Below are 19,637 nucleotides of genomic sequence, written 5' to 3'. Positions count from 1 at the left end.
CCTGGCCCAGAGCCCGGCACCCACTGGCACCCCATGAACGTTATGGCAGGTGGTGGTGGTATTGAAGCAGGGGGCCGAGTCAAGGAGGGATTGCAGAAGATCACCAAATCCGGTGAGCAACATGTCATTTCTTTTGATTTCAAAAACCTGCCACCTTGGCTCTTTGACAACAGGTGGGAGTTGGCGAGAAACACTAAAACAGTCCCTTTCTTTTTCCTCCTCACTTGTGGCTCTGACTGTCCTGGCCCCTCCTCCCTCCACACCCACCGTCTGCCTCCCAGACTCTGGGACAGAACTCTGTGTTCTGGGGAGGGTGGGGCGTCTTACCTCGGAGCAAGTGGCCGTGGCCAAGGAGGTGAAAAAGGCATGCTGAGTGGGGGAGAGGCAGTCCAGGGGGCTCTTCAGGCACAGGCATGAAGGAGCAGAACTAAAGTTGCCTAGAAAAACAAACAGGACACAGGTAACTTGCAGCCTTGCCCTCCATTTTTCCCGTCCCCACGTCCACACCTTCACTTCCCAGCCTCCGATTCCTTCCATGGGCAACCTAAGAGTTCACACCTCTAGGTAACTGATGGGGGCAAAGATAGTCATGCCCCAACATACCTAAAACTGCCCTGAGGCCCCAGATCCCGGGACAGTTCCCAGCTGCTTGGCTTCCGCCACACAGAAGAATAAGGGGAAGGTGGCTGGAACTAAGCTAGGGAGGACACAATCGCCGACATGGGCTCTTTGAAAAGAACAAAGGTGGTTTAAACCCAAGGGGTTGGCCCACCTTCAAGATTCCGAAGGTGACTGCTCATAGAGGGGCAAGGCACGCCAGCTTCCGCGAGAGTCGTTTCACAGCTCAACAAAGGGTCAATGAAGAGCTGACAGCCGCGTCTCTATGGAACTGTTAACATTCCTCTAGCCCTGGTGATGGGGTCAAGGCCCTTCTCTGATGCCAGGAAAGACTCCCTATCCCTCAAAGCTTTGGAGATTTGGAGATACCCGTGTCTTCATAAGCAGAGTTGCCGTGCCTTCTATCTAGGATTTGGTTTACCTGGGAAACTCCATGTCACAAACTCAGCATTTCTTCAATAAACTCCATATTCATGGACCATTATCTGGTGGCTACAAATAGCCCAGACTCCTGGTCTTTGTTCCTTAAGGTGGAAGATAGCGCCCACGCATATAAATCACCAAGTGCTAAGACCCTCTACTGAGATCATAGGGTTAATGTAGGCTCCAGTACATCCAAATGTTGGCTGGAAGGCGGGAGTCAGCAGGATTTCACCTGCATGGTCAATTTTTACCTAGAAGAGGGCTATGCCTGCATTAATTTGTGACTAATGGAATGTAAATACGAACTCACTAAGTGATGGATTGTAACATGAGGAGTGGTGAGTTATTCAAGAATCTGAGACACAAAGCTCATGAGAGGTCTATATTTCTTTTAATTTTAAAAAAATTTGTTTAATGTCTATTTATGTTTGAGAGACAGAGTGTGAGCGGGGGAGGGGCAGAGAGAGGGAGACACAGAATCCGAAGCAGGCTCCAGGCTCCGAGCTGTCAGCACAGAGCCCGACGCGGGGCTCGAACGCACAAGTGGTGAGATCATGACCTGAGCTGAGGCTCAACCGACTGAGCCACCCAGGCACCCTGAGAGGTCTATATTTCTAAGCACCAACAACTCCTTCCTAACAGGATGACCAGAGAAGAGTCGATTCCTGCCACAGTGAAAGTGTTCTTATGTTCACACCTGCTCTCCAGTGGATGATATGATTCCTTCTCATCCTTCAGGGGGCAAAGATTCAACCTGACCCTCTCACATGGCTTCTGGGGCCAGCCCCCCTGAGCCAGATCCCACTACTATTCTCACCCACACAGAGGGGAGGGCCGAGTGGAGACTCGGAGGCAAGAAAGAGCATGGCGTCTCTACAGGCTGGAGGAAGGCCAGGGTGAGCACCACAGTAAGTGCTGGGCACGACAGCACAGGATAAGGTTGTGGAGTCAGTGACAACCCACCTGTGCAGAACTTAGGAGCCACAGGGAGAGGTCTGCTCTTTTTCCCAAAGTCCAGAGCAGGGAAGAGAGTTTGCAAATTGCTTATATTGGTTTAAGCAAAGATCTCTCCCTGATTCAAGACACATTGCAGGTGAGTGTTTGCTGAGCCTGACTCTTCTGAGCTAAGCCCTCAGCCAAGAAGGGAAACTTCCAAGGATGGGACAGTGACATAAGCAGGCAAGCCACGTCGCAATGGGGCTTGCGCTACAGAAGGGAACACAGGCTGAGGGATCCTCTGGACAGCTTCCGCCCTGCTGGTGGCTCTGAAGAGGCTCCCATCCGCCTCACCCCTCCTCTGGCCTGCCTCTTCACCACCCCTGCCACCTTTCCCCATAAGCATCCCCACCCTGCCCAGGAACATGGAGTTCTCTGCTGTGGGACTCCGGGAGGGCCCCGGACTGCAAGGTTGTGCAGACGGGTGGCGGGTGTGATGGCAGGAGAGCGGGAGGGAGGCCGAAGATGGAAAGTGAGGGGGAGAAGGCGGACTGCTCCAGAGTTTCCCCCTTACATATTCTGGCCCTTACCTGCGACGAAAAACAAAAGGAGCACGTTTGGCAAATGAATGAAATCCAATCCTGCCTGTTGGATTTGGTCAGGCCCGTGATCCCACGTGACTTGTGCTTGGCACCCCCCCCCCCAACCGCCTCCTTCAGCACAGCCATCAGCAGCATCCACGCAGAAAGCGCCTACTGTGTGCCAGGAGGCCACTCCAACTATGAGGACAGTAGATGGCTCCCAGGACGGGGGGTTCCCAGGACCTGGGTCTCTCACTGCTATAGCCAGGATGATCCCAGGTAAGCCCCTTAGAACTCCCACTATCCCAGTAGGGGCTGACCCTCCAGTAGAATCCAGTCAACAAAATAAGGAGCATTGCAGGCTTGTGGGTAGGGGTAGCAGGGAGGAGTAAAGAGCTTCCCTTCTCCGAACTGGAAACACATCCTTGGCACTTGGCTCCGTTCTTGGAAGGCCCGGGGGCCTGTTTGCGCGGTGCCGCCCCAGGCGGGGCCTAAGCCCTGAGGATGGGCGGGCGGGCAGGAGCTGGGACGGCTGTCTCTTGTTTGCTAAGGTTGCTTTCATTAGATCAAGCTGCGGGAGCTCGTCCACTGGCTCTGTAGGCGCGGGTCAGCTAAGGACAGGCCGATTAGCTTGCCCCTCTGGGCCTTTCTCTTCGTGACACCGCCTCTGGCCCAGAACAAAGGCCCCTCACTTTGCTCAGCCGCGGGTGTTGAACGCGAGCGTGCTGCCACCTGCTGGCCGCAGGAGCTGTTTTCAGGTGGTGAGGGATGGGCGGGGCCTCGGGACCCATAGTGACGGGTGAGCCCCCGACCGCCCGAAGCACAGGCCCCAGCCCTGCCTCCCAGAGCGCCCTGGGCCAGACCTCTAGTGGGGAGCAGGCGGGGACCCCCTCAAAGGCCCACCTGGAAGAGCACCAGAAGTTTCCAGGGCCTGCCCTTGATGCCACCCGTGTTCTTCAAATGCCCAGCTAGCAGGAGGACCCTTTTAGCTCTAATGCAATCCTCCGGGCCCCAGTGCTGGGCTGGAACCGACTGATGAGAGCCGATTATTACATATTCAGGGCTCTTACAAGCCGCAGTGACAGCTTCAGATCGGTCACGGTGGGAGCATTTTCACCACGGACATTTGGCAAATGTTACAAATTAGAGGTCTCTCCATCCCACTGCTCCCCGCGGAAAGCCCCTCTCTAACTCCAAATACAGTAACCCGGGACGGGGAAGGTAGCCTGCAAGCAGGGATTTTCTCAAACCACCAAGGATGGAATTGATGTCACCGAGAAGAGATACATTCCTGGAAAAGGGAGTTTGTGGGGAAGAAGTTTTTTTAACCCCCCTAGAACAGCCGATACCCCAGGTCAAGGGCCCTGCATCAGAAACAGCTGGGTTCGGGCCACAGCGCTTGGGCTCGCTAAACTGTGTGACCGCGAGCCTCACATCTCAATGCCCAGTTTCCCTGTCTGCAGGTGCGGTTAATAGTAACATCTGTCTCCAATGGAATCGTCAGGCGATGCATTTAAATCTTAGAGCGTTGCCCGGCACAGAGGAAGCGCTCCATCTATGTTAACCGCGACCAGTTATTGATTAGAACCCCACAACCTCAGCAGGGAGGGAGCTGATCTTCCTATCTTCCTCCTAAGACCAGTTTCACCTTTAGGTGCCCTTCCCAGGGCTGGGAGGCGGGGATTGGCTCCTCTGTCCTCCCCAGCAGCTACGCTTTGACCTGAGCTTCCTCTGGGCTCCTCACGTGTGCCTGTCCCCTGCGATCAGTACAACGAACAAAGTATCCCCTAGAACACAGAGAGTCATACGGTGACTCCCTGAATGCACAAGCGTTAAGGATGTCAGCGGTAGACACCCGCAGAAGCCAAAGGTGTTCTGGAGAGGAGTTCCTGGCCGGCTAAGGTGTCCAGTAGGTGGATGATCCCCATACCCGAATATGGGGATTAGGAGGTACAAACTTCCAGTTACAAAATAAATAAGTCGGACGCACGCACAAAAGATATCCACTATGTAAGTACAGAAAAGGCAGGACTCAAATCTGATTGTAACTACAAGACCTAAATCCTCTTAAAGTCGTATTGCCTTCTAACCAGCAGGAAAACTATTTCCCAAGAGTCTGACACTTCTGATTACAAATTGACTAACCAGATGAAGTCATGTGATGCATGACTGACGGATTATTAGGTCTAAGAGAGTTAGAGAGCATCTTGGTTCAGAGTGGGGGGTAGGAGGCATGCGTCTGGCTGAAAATTAGGGGCGCTGTTGGTAAAACAGCGGAGGGAGAGCCCACAGTCACTGCCACCGTCGTCGCCTTCCTGAAGCTGTTCGCTTCTTGACCTCCGGGCACTTCGGGCTGACCCTCCACGCCCCCGGGATGATCTGTCACGGGAGTCCAGGCTGGGCAGGTGGCTGGATTTCCCCTGCAGCATTCTCTCTGCCTCAGTGTGACTTTGACCCCCACATCCCATCAGGCACAGAGTGCCACTCCTTGCCTCTACGGCACCTTTCCAGAGTCTCCCTCCTTTCCAACCCTGGTCTCACTGCAGCTCAGACGGCTACACCCACCGATCCGGGTTATCAAAATAATCCCCTCATTGTTCCTTCTGCCCCCATCTGGCTCCTCTTTCAGTCCATTCCGCTGGCAGATTCCTCTCCTGGGTACAAGTCTCACCAAGACACATCCCTGCTCAAGAATGCCCATGATGTCCCATGTCCCGTCCCAAAGTTCAAATTCCTTGGCGTTCTGCAGACTTTCTATGAATCGGCCTTTGCCTGGGCGTCTAAGCTCGTCTCCCTCGTATGCTTGAAGCTCCAGCAAGACAGGGCTGTTTGCTATTCCTGAGGACTTGTGCTCCTCAGCCACTGTGTTTACTCGCGCACTTGCATCAGTTGGCATGCTCTTCCGGCCTCAGGCGGTCCCCGTCCTGCCCCTCTTGTAGATCTCAGGTCAGAGTCTTCCTCCTCCAGGAAGCCTGACCCCAGCTGGGACTGCTCTTATCACCCCCCACCCCCACCACTCCTCAAGTGTTGTCACAGTGCTGTGTGCTTCCGTTGGGCTTGGACACAAGCACCTGCTAGGATGTCACCTTCCGCGGGGTTGGGGCCATGCTTGCTTTGCTCATCTTGGTTCCCCCGACAGCGACTAGCATTAGCACCTGCTATGGCAGCGACACTGATGTTTGTAGACTGACTTGCAGAGTTGAGCTAGTGTCCCACGGGAGCCGGGTGTGAATTTGAACAGCTCACGGAATGATCTGTGAGCCCTCAGCAAGTCAGAAAGCCGGGTGACCGTTGACCCCCACCCTGGGAGCAAACATTTGGGCTCCGCTGCAATATACAAATGTAGGTCCAGAGCTTCCATGAAGGAGGAGCCCCTTCTGCCCTACTGGGCTTGTGTTTGCGGGGTGATACACGGGACTGGTAAGGATAGAGGCCAGGCCCCTTTCCTTTTTTTGTTAAAGCTCAAAGTACGAGTAGCCATGAAAACAAAAGCCTCTGGGTGGGTGGGGGAGGGTGTTTAAAGGAAACTTTAAATTATCTAGACAAACCATCCATCGTTCGGCTGAGGAACCTCAGTCCCAGACAAGCAAGGGGAGGGGGGGAGGGTCTGCCCAAGGTCACATGGCCAGAGTGGAGAGTGGCACGGAGACTGTCCTGACTCCCAGCCTGCTGTTTTCCTGCCCCGCCCCGCGAGCGGCGCGGGTTAAACACACCATCGCTCCCAAGCTCACATCGCGTTTGGGGAAACACGAGGGTCATGGAGGTTACACGTAGATTTGTGTGTTTGCTTTAAGCTTGCCATCTTGAAATGACTTGATGTTTATACAGCCAAACAGGGAAAGACCTGCATTCGATTTTCAAAGTTTAAATTCTAGACGTCATCCCGGCAGTTATTTCGATTGTCCCCGTCTCTGTTCGTTGTCACCTTTTTCCCTTGGGGAAGTATCAACATGCCTCTTCTGATCTTGTGCTGGGGCTGAGATGTCTCACTGGGATCACCCACTCTCCCTCCAGTGTGGAACCGGCCAGGTTTTATTGCAATAGATAAGACTTCGGACCTCGGGCTACTGAAAGGCCCTTTGTTTGTGGATTACAAGGGGGTCACTCAGTTTATCTCCTTCATTATGCGACCCTGTTTTTTTTTTTTTTTTTTTGAGTGGCAAGGTTAAGGCCCCGGGGCAACATGTTGATGGAAAGGAACATTAAGCACCAAGTTGTACTCTGTTTGTGTTCATTCCCACCCATTTCACCTCCCTGAGCTGGTGAAGGTTACAACGACAGTCCAATTCTCTAGTGACTCATTCCAGGAAAAGGACATGTGACAAGAACCTGGCTCTCATGGGACTGCTTGCCAGCGGTGCCATGACAGAGATGGCATTGTTCGGGGAAGATTCAGGAAGTCAAACATCCGGAGACAAGCATGCATGGTCAACTCACCCCACAGGCTGCAAGAGAACATTTTTTCCCCACTGATCAATCTGTGTATTTACCCCTGCAAGGGCAGTCGGAGGACTTCTGGAATATTTACTCCCCTTTAGTCTCAAATTCGGCCTTCTCTACAGGCCAGGAGGGGAAGGGACGAGCATTCCTGAGACCCGCTAAGTACTGGGTGCTTTGCCCACTGTCGGTGTCAGTTCCTGTCTCCCGACTTGGAGATAAACATTATTCCCTTTCCCAATTTACAGAAGAGGAAACTTAGGCACGTGGAATTTAAGGAGTTTGGCCAGGCCCAGCCAGCTATCACCCAGGTCTCAAACCTGAAGTGTACGTCCAACGTCAGCAAATGTCCCCCTTCCCACGCTGGCGCCCCTCCCTGAGACCAGCGCCACCTGGTGGCAACTGGTGGCAGGATGCTTCTGCAAGCTTGGTCTCTCCCCAGCCTCCCTAACACATCCTGTGTTCTCACTTCGTCCTCTCCATCTAGACACCCTTCAACGCCTTCGCAATAGCCATTTTCCTGTGAAGACTTCCTAAGCAGGCAATCCCAGGAGATCCCTTTTTCTCTCACGTGACTCTGTCTGTGCCCTTGCTTAGCCCTCACAGAATATAGCTCAGCCCACACAGACTCGCAGGTGCACATGTAAACTTCCAGCGGTACAGTAACTCGAGGACACGGACGACGACGTCTCGAGCCCCAAGAATACTTCACATAACAAATAATACCAAACACTAGCTGGTGAACACGTACTGAATGATTAGCTGATGGATTTTCAGGGAACGGCTCTGTGAGTGTCTGATTCTTTTTAGTAGAGAAGCGTGGAAAACTCAGACGGGTGGTTGCTCTCTCTCTCTGGTCAAGGCTCGCCATTGCACCTCACTCTGTAATGCTCCCCCCATCTTTCTGTGGGTTTCAAGGGAGACAACCATTGCCCTGCACTAAATTCATGCCTTCAGCCACCCCTCTGTCAGTGCTGGCAGGGGAGAGAACACCCTGCCTGCTGTGCCCAGGAGGCCTTCTGGCAGCCTTACCTGTTCCCTTAATCTTTTCCCAAGTCTGGGTCCTCACTCCCAGCACCTCCCCAGGGCCTTAGTGATAATGGCCTAACCCTGTTGGCCACCCGCAACACCTTGAATCTCCTGGAGGGACACATCTGCCCAGATCTCACTCTTTTCCCTTAACTTACTGCCTTTCCTCTCTGAGTGGTCTGTTTCCACTTCTTTGAGAAGAACGAAGATGTCAGGGCACCCACATTGGCATGGCCTGTTTGCTCTCGACTTCATCCATCTTGCCACCCTGTGGTCTCTGGGTCATTTGGGGGTCTCCCCAGCACGGCCCCTCTAGGCAGCTTGCCTTCCTCCCCAAGGCTGCCTCCCGCCACACCTAGGGTGTGCAGAGAAAGCTCTGCAGGTGCCTCCAGAGCCACCTTCCCCCAGACCTGGGTGTGCTTGTCCGCAGGTGGATGCCAGCCTGCACCCCATGGGTCTGAGCATGGCCTGCTCGTCTCCCCAGGCAGCTGGGAGGGCCCCAAGCCACCATCACTTCTTACCTTGATTCCAGATGCCTGGCCCTGTGACTGCCACATAGTAATCGATGTTAACTGAAGGCAGAGACGAATGGCAGATGAGCACATGGTCTTGATTCCACTCTATGAAAACACTCAGCACATCCAATCAACCTGACGTTTGCAGGTGAGTCACTGAGAGCCAGCCTCTGCACTAGACAGAACTTGAGAACAAGGACTAGAGGAAGCATTGCATCTGGAGGTCATGAAGTCCGTCCGCCTCCTCTACGAGATGAGGACCAGGACAGGCAAGGGGCTTGCCCTCGGCCATGCAGGGCTGTAAAGAGCAGACTCAGGCTGGCCTGACTGCCTGACAAAGGCACTGTGTCGGTCACGCCTTCAGAACAATATGATGCTTCTCTCCTGAGATACCTGGTAACTCAGACTTACTCTTCCTCCAGTTGTTTCTAATTAGTAAGGCTTGGGCTTGGGTTACTAACTCCTAAGGAGCGTGGATGAGTCCTCCTTGAGAGAATTCACACACACACGCCTGCACATGCAGGAGAGCTGGGATCCTGTGAGGTGCCGCCGTGCAGCAAGCATCTGGACTATGTGCAAGATAGAGAGGACACGTCGAAGGCATCCCCTTTCCAGCTACGAACCCAGCATTGTGCATGCTTGTCCCTGCGATGGCCCTCAGCCTGCTGGCTGACGGAGGCTGCCCTGGCTGTGCTTGCCGGCATCATTCTTGTTGAACGTACTAGATGGCTACTGTTGTGTTCAGCAAACAGCCGGTGCTTCATGCCAAATGTAGTCCTTGCTCGTCCCTGTTCCATTTATCTTCCAGTCTGTACCTTTTCTTTATTAGCAGGGGCGCTTGCTGGGCAACGAGATCTCTGTCGCGTAGCAGTTTCGTGTGTGCCTTCTATTCGTAACCCACCTGGAGTCAGAGTCATGTCTCTGAGACAGAACAGTTGGTTGCTATGGAAATGACTGTACCACCCCAGGCAGCAGGCCTGAACTCGAGACGGGCAGGGGTGATGGGGGCGAGAGGAGGTGTTGCAATATCGTGAGTCTGACTTTTTAGAGTACTGACTGGTTTCTCTGGGCCAGCTTGGTCCCTCTGCTCCTTTTCCTCAAAACTGTGTGTGTGTGTGTGTGTGTGTGTTTAAGAGAGAGAGAGAGAGAGAGGGAAAGAGAGACCTCACTTATCCACACCCCTGCCCGCCACCACTAATGGCCCCACCCAAATATGGAGACCTTCCCCTACTTTCTCTCAGCTGCCTCCACCTCCGGTGTAGAGCTTGCCTCCTGGGTTAACCACACCCACCCCCAATCCTTTCTCCAGTCAAACCCACACCCACCCCATGCTTCATGAGTTTGCTCTTAATTCATTTGAGTGGAATCACTTGCTTTGTTTCTCTCCTTGTGATGTTTGTTTCCCCCTTAATCAGGCTCGTTTACTGTATCTTCCTGACAGTATCCCAGGCCCCACGAGAGCACAGCTGGGCCAGCTGGTTGTCCCTCATGCAGATCCCGGGTTGGGCTCCCCTGACCACAGGTCCCTAGTGGACGCTGCTCCCCGGCGCTGAGATGCCCGACTCAGCCCCCAGCCTGTCCAGCTAAACTTAGTCTCACTTCTTGAGATCAGTAAGTCTGGGGCGATAGGCAAATTGGACAGCTCTGGATATCATTTTGAACCTGTGCCAATGCACTGAAAGGAAAAAAACTCTAAAGCTCCAGTTGTATAAAATAACCCTCCGATGATAAGAGCAAAATGAGAAGAGAGTGCTTTGTTATTTAGAAGTGTTTAATTGTTGTAGTTATTAAACCGTGTGTATGTTTCAAAGTGATTTTTATTTTTGTTTTGTTTTGTTTTTGTGTTTTCTTCGCCCCCCTTGCCTGTCAGCTGGGACAAATCTAGGGAAATATGTACCTCCAGGGAGGGCCCATGACCCCCGTAGGCTAACATGGCCTCCGTATTTTCACGTGAAGGGCTGTGCATGACTGCCCAACCTAATGGCAGCTACTTGTGGCTGGGAGAAACTAGATCTCTTCCAGAGTGCTTTTGAGGCCAAGGTTAAGCCTACCGACACAAGGTGTGGGTTGGGGGCCTTCCCTGTATCCGGAACCTGGGGGTGCAGCACTGGGGGACACCCCCTCACTGTGTGTGGTTGTAGGCAAACAGAGCTGAGCGGGACCCCATGGAGAAGGAAGCAATGTTGGGTTTGGTGGCCTAGCCACCGTTCCCTGGGATCTGTCCTCCAGTCCCCTGAGGTGAGACTACACTGAGAGAGGCATCCCACTCGGGGAAGAAAGGGGCTGAAGTCAAGGTGTCTCCAGGGTGGAATCGACATTGGAGAAGGTCTGGAAGAACGCCCTCCCCAGGCAGAGCTGCCCAGAGGATACCAGGGGCACAGGAGCAGAGAGCTCAACTCCCCCCACACTGAGCCCAGGGCTTCGTTCACTCGTGAAAGGGGTGCAGTGCCTGGAGAGCACGACAAAATAGAGAGCGGTTCTGGTGTGGGGACAGCAGTGGGCTCACATGCCCAGTGACAGGAAAAGACCTGCATGAGGGAGGGGCTTGCCTTCTCCCATCCTGATGCCCGAGGGTGTCCTCGCCAGGCCAAAGCCCAAGACGAACACCAAGCCTGGAGCCCAGCCCCCCAGGCAGGAGGGCCAGGGAAGAGTCAGCTCTGGTCCACTGTAGCTGGGAGAAGGGCCTCTGGCGGGGACAGGCTTTGAAGAATCTGCTTTGCCCCAGCCTCGCCCCTCTGGGGGCACGTTGGGAAGACAGCCTCGACTAGTCCTCGTCCTGGCCAGAGCGGGTTTGGCGAGGCAGAGGGAAGTCCCCTCCCGGGGTCTCACCTCTTCTGCTTCTGATTGAACTCTGTACCCCCACCTCGAGGAGGGGCCTCTGTGCCCCCCAAAATAAGGGTTTGGAAAGTGAATGTCAAGGTTCTTTGTAGCTCTGCCCTGACTGTAAACGAGAAAGGGCCCCAGTGGCCTCTCCTGTGGGACAAAAGACCCTCCCCACCGTCCCCAATGCTCCCACTTACTCAGCAATTACCCAAGGAGTCGAGGCCCCCCTCAAAACAGACACACTGCTCAGAGGAGAGGCCGGAACTCGAACTCAGGCTGGGCGGCCACACAGTAGGGTCGTTGGGGGCCTTCAGGGCACATCAGGGAGCAAAGCGGGCAGGCCGCAGAGGATAAGGACAAGGCCATGGAGCCCGGGAGAGGGAGGCACTGGGCCAGCGGCCGCCCCTGGATCAGGGCTGGCTGGAGTTGGAGGTAACTGCATTATGGGAAAGACTGAAAGGTTAATATGAAACCAGCCGATGCTGAAAGAGAACAATTAAGAAGGTTAAGGGCCTTAATATTAGATTAATGGCTGCCGGAGGATAAAGTTCACAGCTTCCAGGAAAGAAGTCTGACTCAGAGAAATCTTTTTAGTTGGCGGCTCTCAGTCTGGTTTTGTTGATATGTTTTTTGCTGTTGTTGTTGTTTTTCTTTCTTCCCAGCAACTGTGAGAAAATTACCATTCACTCACAGAGGATACACGCTCTCCTCCCCTCCCCCTTTCTTCTCTCTCTCTCTCTCTCTCTCTCTCTTTCTGTTTGGAAATGTCCAATTTTCTTCAGGTTCTGGCATGGACTTTCAGGTCCCACCTGTTCAGCCAGCCTCGCCTCCTAGTTTTTTCTCTCTGGTGAGGGCTCCCCCTCTGTGAGATCTGTGGGGCTCTGTGAGAATATCTCCCTCCATGTTGGTGGTGTTCTTAGGACATTTCAGGGTGCTAAGTGGTTTCACAGACCACTAGCTCAGCCCAGAGACGTTCTGAGAGACTAAGGAGGAGACTGAGGGATCTACGAGAAAACCCTCTGGAAGCCTGTGTGGTCTAAAGCTTCCCAGGTGCCCTCATGGCCGACCCGGTTTGGGAACCACGGGCCCAGGGCATATGGAAGCAAGTCAGGGCCAGAGGGTCACAGACCCCTTTTATCATTGGTATGACCTCCTAGCTCCTGGGCCAGCTGGTGGGTTCCTTGGGGCAACTGCTTTGTTTTACTCATCCTTACAATTCCTACGCAGGGCTGGCCACGTTCTGCAGCTGGGAGTTGAGTTTTCAAAATCCCTCCCCTTTCTGGACCCTGAAAAACCCGTCCAGTTTCCAAGTCAGCATTTTCAGAGGCCTGGAAAATGGAAGCCAGGCTGCCTCTCATGGAATCAATCAGGTCTGGGCCTCAAACAGCCTGGCCCGCAGGGACACGGGAGCCCGGGAGCCCAGAGCCAGAGGTGCCCTTAGAGACCTTCCCTTCCAGCGGTTTTCAAACTGTGCAGCCAGGCATCTTGGGGTTCCAGACTGGACTCTCGGAGAGGCCACTGAGAAGAAGCAGCAGGAACCCCAGGGGAGAGGCTCCAGGCCTCCCCCAGGGCAGCTCCCTCCACTGTTACAGCCTTGTATTACTATCGAAGGGGAGCGGAATATGTTGCCCCAAGACTCAACACCGTGGCATATTGTTTTAATTCAAGGCACCTAAGAAACAGCTGAGGCCACAAGGCCTCCCTGACTCTTTTTGTCCTGAAACCAGGAGATAAAATCTCCCATGTGAAAGGCACCCAAAGGCAGGAAGACGTCACTGGTGACAGGGAACTGGGACCTGAGAAGGCCGTAGAAATAAACTCGCTGCCCGTGGCCCTGACCCTGTGTCTTGCCAGTTCTTCAAACTGTATCATTTCTTTGCCTAAAGCCTCCTGATCCGGTCACCGCTTTGGGTCCACGTTCTCTTGTGCGGGCTTTTCTCCTGTTGATTGGCCTTCGTGAGTGGGATTTCCAGCCCCAGCCAGGGGCTCCAGGGGGGCCAAGGAAGACTCTCTCCCCTGCATTACCGCAGTAACCTAACTGGTATCCCAGCTCCCACCCATGCCAACCCCCAGGCCCCGCCTGCTTTCCATCCAGCGTCCAGAGTGATTATCTCAAAGCATAAGGCCGGTCGGTTGCTCTGCTGATCAAGAGCCTACGTTGGATTTCTGTCTCATTCAGTAGTAATCTGAAGCCCTCACCACGATCGACAAGTCCCTACGTGTCTTCGGCCAGCTGTCCCTGCCTCCTCTCCTTCCATACCCTCTTTGCTCACCTGCTGCAGCCATGCTGGCCTCCCTCACACCCCTGAACACACCAGGCAGGTTCCTGCCACACTTCCATTCCTTCTGCCTGACATGCTCTTCCTCTGATACCCACCATGTTGCTTCCTCGTTTTCTGGCCCCATATCAATAAAGGTGGCCCTTCCCCTGCTCTACTCACTGTCTCTTCGACTAGAATAGACACTCCGAGAGGCCAAGGACGTTTCTTTGTTCATGCAGCATCCCCAGCACCAAGAACAGCGCCCGGCACATACTAGGTGCTCAATAAAGTAATTGTTTCCTGAATTAATCTGGTTTTCAGTCTAAAATCATTCTGTACATTTTTTTTTTAATTTTCAAGAGAGAGAGAGAGAGACAGCACAAGTGGGGGAGGGGCAGAGAGAGAGAGAGAGAGAGAGAGAGACTAAGCATGAGCAGGAGAGGGGCAGAAAGAGAGGGAGACACAGAGCCCGAAGCAGGCTCCAGGCTCCAAGCTGTCAGCCCAGAGCCCGATGCGGGGCTCGAACTCACGATCTGTGAGATTGTGACCTGAGCTGAAGTCGGATGCTCAACGGACTGAACCACCCAGGCGCCCCCTGTACATTTCCTTTTTACTCATGTCTCTGTTTGCCAAATTTTCTGCAATGACTATGATATTTAGTCAGGAAAAGCAGTACAAAAAAGACAAAAGTCTTCTTTCCAGCACCATTCCTGGGGAGACCCAGAGCTGTCATAAAAGGACCCGAGAAGATGAAGGGAGACCCTGGCCTGAGCCCCGGGGGCTGAGCGGGACCATAACGATACTGGGAGAGCCACCATTTTCCTGATGGTAGACGAGAGGGTTCGGTGGGGCCAAGCAGCCCCTATTTTCCTAACAGCATCTTGTCTCGGGGGCAGTGGGAGGAATGGGGGGCAGGGGAGAGGAGCAGAAACAGACCAATAAGCACTGTGACACATCCCCCGCTTTCCCCCACCCAATGCCCCAACACGGCTGCTCCCAAGGGTCCAGGCTTCCCGGCCTTCTCCGTAGAAAGCATCGCTTTCATGGGCGCAACACGCATCCCCCAGCCCAGCGTTCTCTCTCTCTTGCCTTTGTGGACTGTTTCTCTGGGCCCGGAGGCTGCTGCCTCTGCTCATTTGTGTGACTGAACCCAGAACAAGGAAGAAGCATGTTGCTTCTAAGCCAGTCTCTGGCCTGACAGCACCCCTTCTCTGGCCTCTGTGTCAGATCCCCTGGCTCCCCAGGTGGGCAGACATCCTGGGCTCCCCCATGACTCAGGGCCCACGTTCAGAACAACCTTGTGCGCTGGAAACAATTCAGGAAGTGAAAGCACTTGATTTGCACTTGATTCCTTTTCAGATGAAATCCTTTCTGATCCTCTTTCAAATGGGCCATCCAAAATAGGCACCTGAAAAGCCATGCGTCCCCTCTGTCCCGCACCTTGTGAGACTGATGGTCCCAGGGGCCACCCGGTTTCCTGCCTGTTGTGTTATGACTTACCAGCCAGGCCACCCCACACTCAGGGACGAGCTGCTGTCTCCTGGGCTAAGCCGTGCCCGAGATGTTCGAGAGCAGGATGCATCCAACTTCTGTAAAGAACCAGATGGCAAATGCTGTGGTCTTTGGGAGCCACCAACAGTCTGGCCTTTGTCACCTATCTTTCTTTGTTGGTGCATTAAGACCCTTTAGAAATATGAAAACCATTCTTAGCTCACAGGCCATACAAAGCCAGGCGGTACGGGTGGGCAAAGTACAGCCCGCGGGCCAGATCCAGCCCACTGCCCGTTTTTGTAAAATGAAGTTTTGCTGAAACTCGGCCCCACTAGTTTCTCTCCGTATCATCTGGGGCTGCGACAGCAGAATTGAGTTGCCGTAACGGAGACGATAAAACCAACAAAGCCTGAAATATTTACAACGTGGCACTTTACAGGAAACGTTAGCTGGCACCTCACCCTACAGCAACCACGTAAATGAGTCACACGTATTTCAGTTTTTAAAATGTTTCACATGCACTGCTATTTAATACCTGAAACGGTTCTTCCAGATCAATGTTAGGCCCGTTTTACAGATAAGGAAACAGGCCCTATGGCTAATAAATGGCAGAACCGGAAGCTAAACCCAGATCTCTGATCTCTCAGCTAGGGAGTTTTGACCAGATAAAACTACCCCCAACAGCACAATCCCTGAAGCCCGGAATATACTTCTTCTTCTTCTTCTTTTTTTTTTTTTTTTTTTAATTTTTTTTTTCAACATTTATTTATTTCTGGGACAGAGAGAGACAGAGCATGAACGGGGGAGGGGCAGAGAGAGAGGGAGACACAGAATCGGAAACAGGCTCCAGGCTCCGAGCCATCAGCCCAGAGCCCGACGCGCGGCTCGAACTCACGGATCGCGAGATCGTGACCTGGCTGAAGTCGGACGCTTAACCGACTGCGCCACCCAGGCGCCCCTTCTTCTTTTTTTAAAGTTTATTTATTTATCTTGAGAGAGAGAGAGAGCGTGAGTAGGGGAGGGGCAGAGAGAGAGGGAGAGAGGATCTCCAGCAGGTTCCCTGCTGTTAGCACAGAGCCTGACACGGGGCTCAAACCCGTGAACCACGAGATCAATACCTGAGCTGAAATGAAGAGTCAGACCCCTGACTAAGCCACCCAGGTGCCCCAGGAATATACTTCTTATTCAGCTCTATCAGGGAAGGGGGCGGCAGGTTCCTCAGTGCCAGCGTCTGAGAGAGGCTGGGGATGAGGGCAACAGAGCCGACCTACACAGAAACTCTTAGGATCATCACGAGATCCTAGTGTGCAGAGAACGTCTCCAAGGACTTTTCCTCGCACAGGAAAGACTACTGAGACAGGCTGCCTGGCTGGCAGGAGAGCTGTCCCTTAAAATCCAAGTTTGGCTTCTGTGAACACTTACCAGGCAGTCACATCACCGTGAAGGGCACAGCAATCCTTCCACAGACGCTGCGCCTGACCTTGCTTCCCCAGCAGTAACCCCGCCCCAGCTAGACCTGGGGGTGGTGATGCCATCAGTGGTGCGAGAGAGACCCCCAGTGGACATCTGAGGTATTGCAGCCACCTAGAGCAACTCCAGAAACACCCTCCAGTTCCCCAGGAGCTCGCTTCTTGGGCTGGGAGTGTAAACCGCTGGGACCGTCATTGAGCAACTGCCACAGTACGTGCAGGTCAATGAGAGCTGTCCTCCTCAAAATCCTCTCCGAGGGAGGCTGGTGCTTAACGATGCTGCCGTGTCCCCTAACGGGTGAGGAGCAGTGACTTCGGGCTGCCTTCGTGGCCCTTCAGGTGCTTTTTGAGTCTTCTCTGTGGGGCAAATCGGACTCCTGAGGACCACTGGCCTTTCTGGAACTTTGTTTTAACTTCCTGCAGTCCAGCACTGCTCCAGGACCTGTTCTGTGCGTCCCATAATGTTGTTAGCTATGTCGGTGGTTATTGTTTGTGAGTTTTTTTTATTTGAATTGAACACCAAAGTCATAAACTAGGATTCCCAGCGTTTCTGGGAAGGTCAGACCACATTTGTTCTGAGTTCTTGTGCCGCAGCCAATGGCTGAGGCTGAGGACCTGCTGCCCCCTTTAGACAGGCAAGGGTTCTCCAGTTTGCTACACTCCCCACCACCCCCTGTTGTCTCTTACCGCCCGCCTTGCTATTGATCACATTGCCTTCCTGGCCCTATAGAAGCTTTACAGCTACATACACATACGGAATAATTGCCATAACAACACCTGCTGCCACAGGACCAGACACTGTGCTGAACATGCTACATACATTCTCCCGTCTGACCCAGTGAAGTAGATATCATTATTCCCAACTCATAATGCAGAAACTGGGATTCACCATCCCTAGGCGATTTGCCTGTGGTCTGACAGCAAGCGTCTACCCCATCCAATTAACTGCTGTGCTCAGACAGGCAGGCAGATCTGGATCTAATTCCCTAAGATAGTAGAAAGTCAGGTTGCATAGACAGAAAATGTCTTTATGAGCCACATATTGAATTGAAGTTCAGTTATGGACATACACATTTTTCCTTGTCGATAACAGGCTCCTCCCATTGGCTTAGAGGGCACCCACCACTGGCTCAGTAAAAGCCCCAAACAATCACTAGGTTTTCCTTTTTCTATCCATGATATATTCAGGAACGGCTAGCCACGACCCTGATTATGAAATCACCAAGATCCCTTTGGTGTTAAAGATACCAGAATACTCTCCCTTTCTTTCTCGGGACCCCTGTCTTGACCCCCTTCTGATGCCAGGTGCCCAGTGCCCTGAGCTCCCCAGAAGGGACCCGGAGGCCCCGCTGTAACATCCCACCTGGGCCCAAACTCTGAGATGTCACCTCACTTTCCAGATTTTCCCCATCCCTTTTGTGTATCGAAATGTCCTTCATCAAAACATCCTCTGCCATGTCCCCAATCTTCAAGCTCTTGCCAGGTGACTGTTACATTCATCTGATAAATGAGTGGGGAGATGAGGGGCTGATAGTTTCACTCATCGTGCTCTCCCAGCCGCCTGTGGATTGGCCATCCTCTCTTTTTAAAACCATCTTGGAGGCTCGGAGGAGACTGAAGGCAAAACTCAACTCTGCAGTCACCCTTCCCGGTGGCCATCCTCTGATTCCTCCCACACCTTTGTCCCCTCCTGCTACTGGGTCTCTCCAGCTGGCCCTGTCCTCTGCCTGGAGATCCCTTCCATCCCTCGTGGCCAGTGTCTGCCTCTTTGTCCTTCAATCTTGGCTCAGTCACAGCCTCATCAAAAAGCACGCCCTGCCCTCCCTGACGAGGTCACTGTCAGACTCCAGCACCAAGAACCCTTCTTCAGGGGCAGAAGTCTGCATTTATTCATCAGATGAACACATCCGGACCCTCATCAGATGATGGGTGCCATGATGCTATCATGGCAGGGTTTCACCTGCTTCTGTTCCCTTTCGTATCCCTAGGTCCTATAGGTCCAATTTATATTTGTGGAAGAAAAGCGTGGCTGGGGGAGGTGGGTGGGGAGCAATTTCTAATTGAAATTCTAGGTGAATCAGAAAGAACCTAAACGACTTGCCCAAGGACACAAGGCTGGTTAGCGACACAGCAGAAAGTTGGACCCAAGTGCCCAAGGCACCTTTCCTTTCCACTCTGTCATTCTTTCCTCTGGGGCCTCTGCAGGCCTCTGCGGACTGTACTGAATAATCGGACCCTGGAAATTATGATGGCTTTGGAGGCATGCCCAGTCTGGCTCCAGACGCAGGTGGTGCAGGAGACTCAGGCTGCAGCAGGATCCCTTTGCCATGTGCAAGGGGCAGAGAGGGGCTGCAAGCGCCACGGCAGACCTCTGGGTCACAGAAAGACATCTTCGACGTGGCACCACCCGGGGAAGACCCCCGGGGCACTGGGGCTGGTCTCAGCAGGAGCTGAGTCTTAACGCAGGATAATCAACGTGCTAGAAGAAGAGGGACCATCTGTGGTGCCCTTGCAATGTGCAAAACGCTTTAGGGACACTGTTTGGTTGATTCTCACACACGAGACCTGCCCCAAACGTATTATTCTCCCCATTTACAGAGGACGAGACAGGTCCAGAGACCCAGCTGCCAAGCATCACACAGCTAGCCAGTGGAAGGACTGGCTTTTAAACCCGATGTGTCAGGTGGCTGAGCAAATTTCTTGCAGCACAGCCTCAAATAAAGAAAAGGAAGTTCAAGACCTCATGAAAGTACAGGATGCAGGAACTCGGTATAAGGAGGATAAGGAGGGGCGGCCGGGTGGCTCAGTCGGTTACGCGGCCGACTTTGGCTCGGGTCATGATCTCATGGTTCGTGAGTTCGAGCCCCGTGTTGGGCTCTGTGCTGTCAGTACGAGCCTGCTTCGGATCCTGTCTCTCTGCCCCTCCCCTGCTCGTTCTCTCTCTCTCTCTCTCTCTCTCTCTCAAAATTAAATAAACATTAGAAGGAGGAGGAGAGAGCCAGAGGGGGCCTGAGTGAACACTCACAGGAGGAAGAAGATTCAGTAGGAAGGTGC

The 19,637-nt window shown here is 53.3% G+C and overlaps 1 long non-coding RNA gene across 1 annotated transcript; it reads right to left on the bottom strand.

Moving 5' to 3' along the window:
• Positions 1-325: 325 nt before the first annotated feature.
• On the bottom strand, positions 326-16,579 carry LOC125172329 (uncharacterized). The gene is made up of 3 exons (XR_007154689.1): positions 16,537-16,579; positions 15,124-15,212; positions 326-437 (listed from the first exon to the last, which is right to left on the bottom strand). It is a non-coding gene; the product is annotated as an uncharacterized LOC125172329 (long non-coding RNA).
• Between the last annotated feature and the right edge of the window lie 3,058 nt (positions 16,580-19,637).

The sequence above is a fragment of the Prionailurus viverrinus genome, chromosome C1, assembly GCF_022837055.1.
Source record: "Prionailurus viverrinus isolate Anna chromosome C1, UM_Priviv_1.0, whole genome shotgun sequence".
Lineage (NCBI taxonomy): Eukaryota > Metazoa > Chordata > Mammalia > Carnivora > Felidae > Prionailurus > Prionailurus viverrinus.
This window is presented reverse-complemented; position numbering and strand designations above follow the sequence as displayed.